The sequence below is a fragment of the Haliotis rufescens genome, unplaced genomic scaffold (genome assembly GCF_023055435.1).
Source record: "Haliotis rufescens isolate VD_foot unplaced genomic scaffold, xgHalRufe1.0.p SCAF_165, whole genome shotgun sequence".
Classification (NCBI taxonomy): domain Eukaryota; kingdom Metazoa; phylum Mollusca; class Gastropoda; order Lepetellida; family Haliotidae; genus Haliotis; species Haliotis rufescens.
The window spans coordinates 53,876-61,421 of record NW_025963852.1 but is presented as its reverse complement, the minus strand read 5'-3'; the positions used below and the strand labels follow the sequence as shown (position 1 = coordinate 61,421).

The following is a 7,546-nucleotide window of genomic DNA, read 5'->3' as shown; positions in this document are numbered from 1 at the left end:
CACACAATTTGTATATTCCCGCGCATTACCACAGCTTTAACTCTACCAAACTGTTGAGGTAGAAGCAGGAAAATGGCAAAATCTATTTCATGTGTGGTTGTAGCGCAGGCGGTAGCGTGTCACTCTCACATTACTACGTTTATGGGTTGAAACCGGCTGTCTCTCTTTGGTTTTTAGATCAACTTTTATAGAAATATACGTACACAGCTGAATGAATCGTTTACCTGTCCTTAAATAAAACATGAATGGTGTTCTTAGAAAACAAAAGTAATACAAAATCCTTTGTTTGCTAGACCTCACACCTAGGATCAGGCTTGAAGCCGCCGTATTCAACTTGGTTTCAGGCGCTTCACTCAGTTCAGTTCAGTTCAGTTCGGTCATATCAACAACTCTTCTCACCACAAGCACAGGCCACTGGGGGCGGTAAACGGCTGATTTAAAGATATTTCTCTGGCGCTTCACTCACTTTAGTCATATGAACATCCCCCTCACAAGGACAGGCCGCGGGGGGCGGTTAACTAAGTCAGTGAGACGATGAATATGCCTGTCAGCCCAGCCCAGCCCAGGGGGATGGGGGTGTGTGGGATGGGGGTGTGTGTGTGTGCGTGCGTGCGTGCGTGCGTGCGTGCGTGCGTGTGCAACATTGTGCAACATTGTGCAACATAAACCAGAGCAAAACTGCCATTCAGCCTCCCTGCCATGCTGTATGAGTTTTAGTCACTAATACAAGTTAAATACTGAGAAAGACTCTGCAACGTGTTTCGAAGTGACATTCTGAGAGAAGTATGTCTTTAATCAGTTCGGTAATCCATTAATACAACATGTAGTGCTGCTTGTACCTTGACCTCCAACAAACCTTCGCTTGGCATGCCTGTAGGCACAGCACATGTGAACACGTTAATAAATGTGTGTCACGAGTTTAATAGTTGATCATATAAAATGTTCTGACAAAATGACCGATAAAGCGCAATTCATATTTTATAGTTCAAAATGTGCGCTGAGAAATGGTAAGATCTATATACATATACCACATAATATTGCACAAATATTATTTATACCCAACGAATAGAGTTGCTCTTTCAGTCTTCGAATTTACCAATAGTATCTGTCTTTGTGGTTTAGGCATCGTTTGCGTATTTACAAAACTGGAAGTATCATGCAACCTGCAACGTACGTGTGGTATTCCATTTTAAGACCCCGGAAGAAAACCTGGACTGGTGGTTAACGGGGAATGTTGCGGGCTTATAACCTGCAAACAAATCATCCCATGGCCTGACAAACGATCCTGTACACACATAAGCTAGAATGTATTATTTAACACAGCTAATGTGGCCACCAGTAATCTTAGTAATCTCGCGGTATATCCGAACATTTATTTATAGAAAGGGTGTTTTCCAGACAATTCACAACCGTCGGTAAATCCCCTTTTGGGTACTTTGGGGTTCCTTCAGAAGTGCTCATGCCTACAGTTTTTGTCCGCAGTCACTTGGCACTGCCCACTTTGGCCCAGAGGCTCCTTCAGTGGGTGCAAACCCCCCTTTTAGGAGGAACTTTTTTTTAAGGAACTTCTTACTTATTCCATGAACCCCCAACTCAACTCTCACCCCTCAACCCTCGCCAATCCAATCCCTCCATTTTCATTGACCGACTAATCGCTTTGCTCCCTTTATATTTTTCGGCCTCGATTACCCGGGCCCCGCTTTCACCCCGCTTTCACCCCGCTTCTGCCCCGCTTTGAACCCACTATTGTTTCGCTTTCACCTAGAATTACGACTAATCGCTTTTCCCCCTTTCCGTTCTTCTCGCTTTCACCCCGCTTCTGCCATTTTAACACGCTTCTTCAAAATTCCCCACTTTCACCTAGAATTACGACTATGCTTTCAAACGCAATTAACTTAACTTGACTTGTCCTATCTTTCATTTTATCACATTTTTGTCATAAAAAATAACTACAACCAAATTAAAAAATAAAATACAATTTTTCAAGTCAATATATTAAGTCTACTTCCAGTCAATATACTTCTTGCAATTGCACGTGTGTGGCGTATTTAGTTCTTGCTTTTCTTGCTTTTCTTGCGAGTTGGTGCTTTAACTCTCTTTCGAATTGTCGGAATTTATTTTACAACTGTCTTCAGGTTTTATACCCTTAATTCTTTACCTTCGCATTTTCTGTTGTCTGTAAAACAAATTATTACATTATTGTACTTTATCTTTTGCATTAACAAATAAAGGAAATATATTTTATTTATCATACATGTTGTTCCATTTTTCTTCTTCTTTCCACTTTTCACACAAAACCACCACCTGACTACACCGGTTACACAGAGAGCATCTGGGCTTTGCACCGACCGCCAAAAAACGCAGTTTTGACAGCCGGCACCAAGCCACCCGGAAGGAAGCGGCAAAGCACCAATCACAAGCCAGATAACTAATGCCAAAGGCCGTCGCGTCCTCCATCGGCTGGCCATGGCGGAGCACGTTTCTGATTGTCCTGGCATCACCACACCCAAGCGTGCTCGCTCCGTCTTGTCGCATTTCTATCGATGGTGGAGACGACGACGACGATTATGCACATTCATCTGGAGGTAAGTACATTCGTATATTTCGCTCCACATCTTTTATTTCTCGCACAGAGCGGCCATTCCGTCAAACAGGGACGAAGCTTGTTCCAAAGCTAGTTCTCGCTTAGCCAATTGCAAGTTCTCCTTTCATCACAGAAAATGTCACCTGTTTTGGCCGCTCCCTGGTGCACGTTGCAAGTCTTTCCGTGGCGAAGAAGTAGGCAGCGTCATTCCTGTATTCTTGTATGTATGATAAATGCGTACCTTCACACACTGACCACGCCCTATAACAGTGTATGCAACTACCGTATTTCATCCGACAAACAAACTGCACTTTATTATCATTAATCAATATACACCATTCATTGATCCATTTGTTTGTCTTTACTCCATTGCTGCTGTACAGGACGAACCGATGTCACACCCCCCCCCCCCCCCCCCCCCGGCCCTCTCCCCCTTGGCCCCTCCCCCCCTTGGCTCCCCAACCCAATCCTGTCATGCTGCATAAAATGCAAAGGAAACAGTTAATTGTATCATCGATTATTATTCCTTTAACATCTGCCATTTTTTTCTTCTAAAACCCTGACCTTAAAGTCAATAACATTGTTGACATTGGTCTCTTTGTGTTTCCACTTGATTGTAACCATGGTAACAGTTCTGTAATTTTTCAAGTATCATGAACCAATGAAAAGTGACATTTATTGAAACCTTTACATCTAAATTTCCAAGAAATTGATTTTTGTGTGTTGGTTTCCAAGGTATCAGAGTGTTAAGATTTGTAGATTAATTATGGTTAATGTTGTTTTGGCTGTGAATCACTTGTGCTCATGGTGTTGAACATTGTTGCAGTCCTTCATCAATATGGCTCTGTGGCCGCCGACACAATCTCCTGACACAACTTACCACAGCCCCTGATATTTTCTTCCTTTATGGAAGAATGTGAAAGGTAGGTGATTTTATACCCTCATTGTACTCAATAATACTTGTCATGTGGTGTCCTGTTCTGTCCTGTATTTGTGGTATTAAACACCCCGCTCCTATAACAGCAAGAATTTATCTAGAATTCCAAAAAAGTGTTATTTGTTCCCTCTGCAGGAAGAAAAAAGTAATAGTGTTCAAACTGTGATATCTGTCATGTTATAACATTCATACTTTCTGAAGAATTGGGAAATTTTAGATTCAAATTGGGAATTTGTACAGTCATTTGCTACAGGTTTGGGGCTGAATATGGGCCTCTGAGCAAGTCTACATAATCTTCAAATAGATGTACATGACAGTTCCTCTTTCCGATCAACCCCTTTACGATCATTAGGGTTAGGTACCCCTTTCCGAAACCCCTTTACGATCATTAGGGTTAGGTACCCCTTTCCGATCAAGCACCCCTTTACGATCATTAGGGTTAGGTACCCATTTCTTATCAAGCACCCCTATACGATCCTTAGGGTTAGGTATGTGGTAGGGCATGGGTTAGCTATCTCTTTTTTTATCCAAAGTCATTTATGGAAAATCCATACCATTTCTTTCAAGCTTCAAACGTCGCGATGTCTCTGACAACAAATGTAACTTGTGGTTGGTTACAATAAGCGCCCCCTATTGCCAAACTCCCGGTAGTGCTTACCACCACTGACATTTAGGTCTATGTTTATTTTTTTTGTTTCAATTGTCTTGCAACCATGGCAACATATGATACAAAGGATTCCAGAGAAAATCTTCATTTTCAGGAGGAATCTAGAGTTGTCATAGCTTTGTAGACTTGCTTGGTATATTTCCGATATTTCTTCTTCGGTGTCTGTAGAAGAGACAAGTGTTGTTGTTCCTGACAAACCAACATCTGAAGTGTTTCATCACATCATGTCCATATATCATGTCCCAGACTTGTTTATTTACTGCTGGGGTGATACTTGAATATTGCTGCAACTTTCATTCACTCACTCACACACATACCTATAACACTGGGATAGTGGAAGGTTGATGGTTCAATCCCCTGGTGGGACGGTAAAGGATGGTGCTTGTTGTTACCCTGCCTGGTGCTCGGCATTTAGGAGCAAAAACAAGTACTGGGCTACCACTATAAAATGGACTAGTATAAGCAGCCAGACACACATGCAGACGCAGGCAGACAGGCACGCACGCTCGCACGCACATGTATGCACAATGCTATCTAGATGCAATAATCTTGAATGTGACGTTAAATACAATCTCACCTCACCTCACCTCACCTCACCTCACCTCACCTCACCTCACCTCACCTCACCTCACCTCACCTCACTAGTAGAATTTGAACTGATTGTGTCACCAACATCTGAAAGTGTTTCAGCACTACATACCTGCCATGTCCATATACCCTCTCCATATACTCTGTCCATATACCCTCTCCATATACTCTGTCCATATACCCTGTCCCCGACTTTATTATTTATTGCCGTGGTGATGCTGGAATATTGCTGACTTCACTGTTTAACTTTCATTCACTCACACATATATAAGACTGCTTATAAGACTGGCAGAGAGGAAGGCCAATGGTTCAATCCCCTGGTGGCCGTGTCATTCCAAATGATGGTAAAGGATGGTACTTGTTGTTAGGGTGAGGGTTGGGGTTAGGGAAACCTAAACGATGGTTTGTGAAGCTGTGTTCAGTTGACCAAGACGTTGTTTGTGGTTGCTTTCTGTCTTGTTATGAGTCTGTGTGGTATGGTGGCGCAGTTGTTGTTGTTGTTGTTTTTTCAATTTAGCTGTGCAGAGTTGTGTCCCTTAGGCATGCCAGGGAGAGGAAAGTTGGTGGTTCTAAATAATCTTGTCTCTCTTTAAGACCCCAGATCATTTAAAACATTCCTCCCCATTCTGTTCCACCCCTCATCCCTTCTCAGCTCCATCTGATAGTACTCTTCCCTTTCTCAGCCTGTACGCTGTGATGTAACTGGAATACTGTTCACACACTGACCACGCCCGAACAGTGTAAACAAACCTAAGTATTCAACTACTGTATTTCCGACAAAAACACCTCCCTTTATTAAGAGTATTCATACATTATGCTCCATTCACTGACCAAGTTCTTTGTCTTTATTCCATTGCTGCTGTACAGGCCTGCCGACCCGATGTCACACAACCACAGCCCTCTCCCCCTCCTGGCTCCCACTCCCAAGGAAACAGTTCATTGTCTCATCTTTTTGTATCTTTGAAATCTCTTCTTTTTTCTAAACACGTAACCTTAAAGTTAATAACGTTGTCAGCTCTAGTCATTCGTGTTACAAGTTGATTGTATCCATGGTAACAGTACTGTACTTTTTCTAGTATTCTGAACGAGAAAAAATCACATATTAACACCTTATTTATAAATTTCCATTAAATTCAATTTGTAGTTTATTTCTATGATATGAGGACATTAATGTTTGCATAGTAATTATGGTTTATCTTGCTTCCTTTGGCTGTCAATCAGTTGTGTTCATTGTGTTGGACATTGTTGCAGACCCAGACCATCATCGCTGTGCATCCCCCGACATGATCTCTTGACACAGCCTTCTGACACAGCCTCCTGACACAACCTCCTGACACAGCCTTCTGACACAGCCTCCTGACACAGCCTCCTGACACAGCCTTCTGACACAGCCTCCTGACACAGCCTCCTGACACAGCCTCCTGACACAGCCTTCTGACACAGCCTCCTGACACAGCCTCCTGACACAAACTTCTGACACAACCTTCTGACACAACCTCCTCACAGCCCCTTGATATTCACCTCTAGATGGAAGATTGTTTAAGGTAGGGGATTGTTTACCATGGTAGCCACTGTATTCGCCTTAAAAGCACCCCACTCCAATATTTCATTTGCACCAATAGGTCCTATTTTCTTGTGTATATTGTACAGCAATGTATAACTATTATCAAACAAGATTTGATGTCATCAATGTCTGAACCAAGTCTCTTCTCTTCCTCTATATCTCTGACAACAGATTTAAGTTGTTGTGGCTGTTCCTTGGGCACTTATTACGGCGAATACGGTGCTAACATTTTGTCTCTGACATGAAAGTGTGTTCACATTTTTTGTTTGAATTGTCTTGTAATATGTCATACAAAGGAATCCATAGAATCTTGTCATTTTTCAGGAGAAATCTACTTTTGGCAAAACATTATAGACTTGCTTGGCACATTTTACATATTTTCATTTCAGTGCAGTGTCATACTAGCCCTGTCAAACCCGTCAAAGTATGAGTGGGCATGACTTGTTTCAGTACTACATGTCCCTATACCATGTATACCAATGTGTATATTGCTATATTAACCCGTTGCTGTTGGGGTTAACATAGCCTTGCTCCAAGTCTGTACTGAATGAGATAAGTCCATGTTTGTGTAGTCATTTTTTGCTTATAATAGGCAAGTCTAGATAAGCAGACAGTACTCTCAGGAACAACTTGTTCTTATTATTTTTATAATCTAGGAATTTTCATTTAAACTAATAATCATTTCCTTAGAAACACGTGTCAAGTCAGGGTTATCGGTATGTCTACACGGGTGATAATACCGTACATCATGTGATATAATGACCGGCACATAAAGGGTCTTGTTTATTTCCTGACTCCTGGAGTGTTTTAAGGTATTTTTGCCAATATGCCAAACACAAGACATTTTGTGCCCCAGATACATGATATGTGTTCTGATACTTTCACTTGATTTCTTCGAGGCCTGTATGTATAGTATGCTCCTTATCTATATCTATATGTATATCATATATGAACTGGTTCACCACTAGTCGTAACTCTGTCAACTTATGTCATGTAAGTCTCTTGACTCATGACTTTCTTATGAGGTGACTAGAGACATTCCACTTTGTTTTTTGTCATATCGTGTATGACATATTTCATCCCACAATAGCTTGACTGTCATATTGTGTATGACATATTTCCCCACACAATAACTTGACTGTCATATTGTGTATGACATATTTCCCGACACAATAGCTTGACTGTCATATTGTGTATGACATATTT

At 41.6% G+C, this 7,546-nt stretch overlaps 1 long non-coding RNA gene across 2 annotated transcripts; it reads left to right on the top strand.

Moving 5' to 3' along the window:
• The first annotated feature begins 2,324 nt into the window (after positions 1-2,324).
• LOC124151068 lies at positions 2,325-7,076 on the top strand. 2 transcript variants are annotated; one of them, XR_007221669.1, is made up of 4 exons: positions 2,325-2,585; positions 2,718-2,804; positions 3,411-3,507; positions 5,644-7,076. It is a non-coding gene; the product is annotated as an uncharacterized LOC124151068 (long non-coding RNA). The 2 variants fall into 2 exon arrangements; XR_006863321.2 differs by lacking the exon at positions 2,718-2,804 and having other exon boundaries at positions 5,644-7,075.
• The last annotated feature ends 470 nt before the right edge of the window (positions 7,077-7,546 follow it).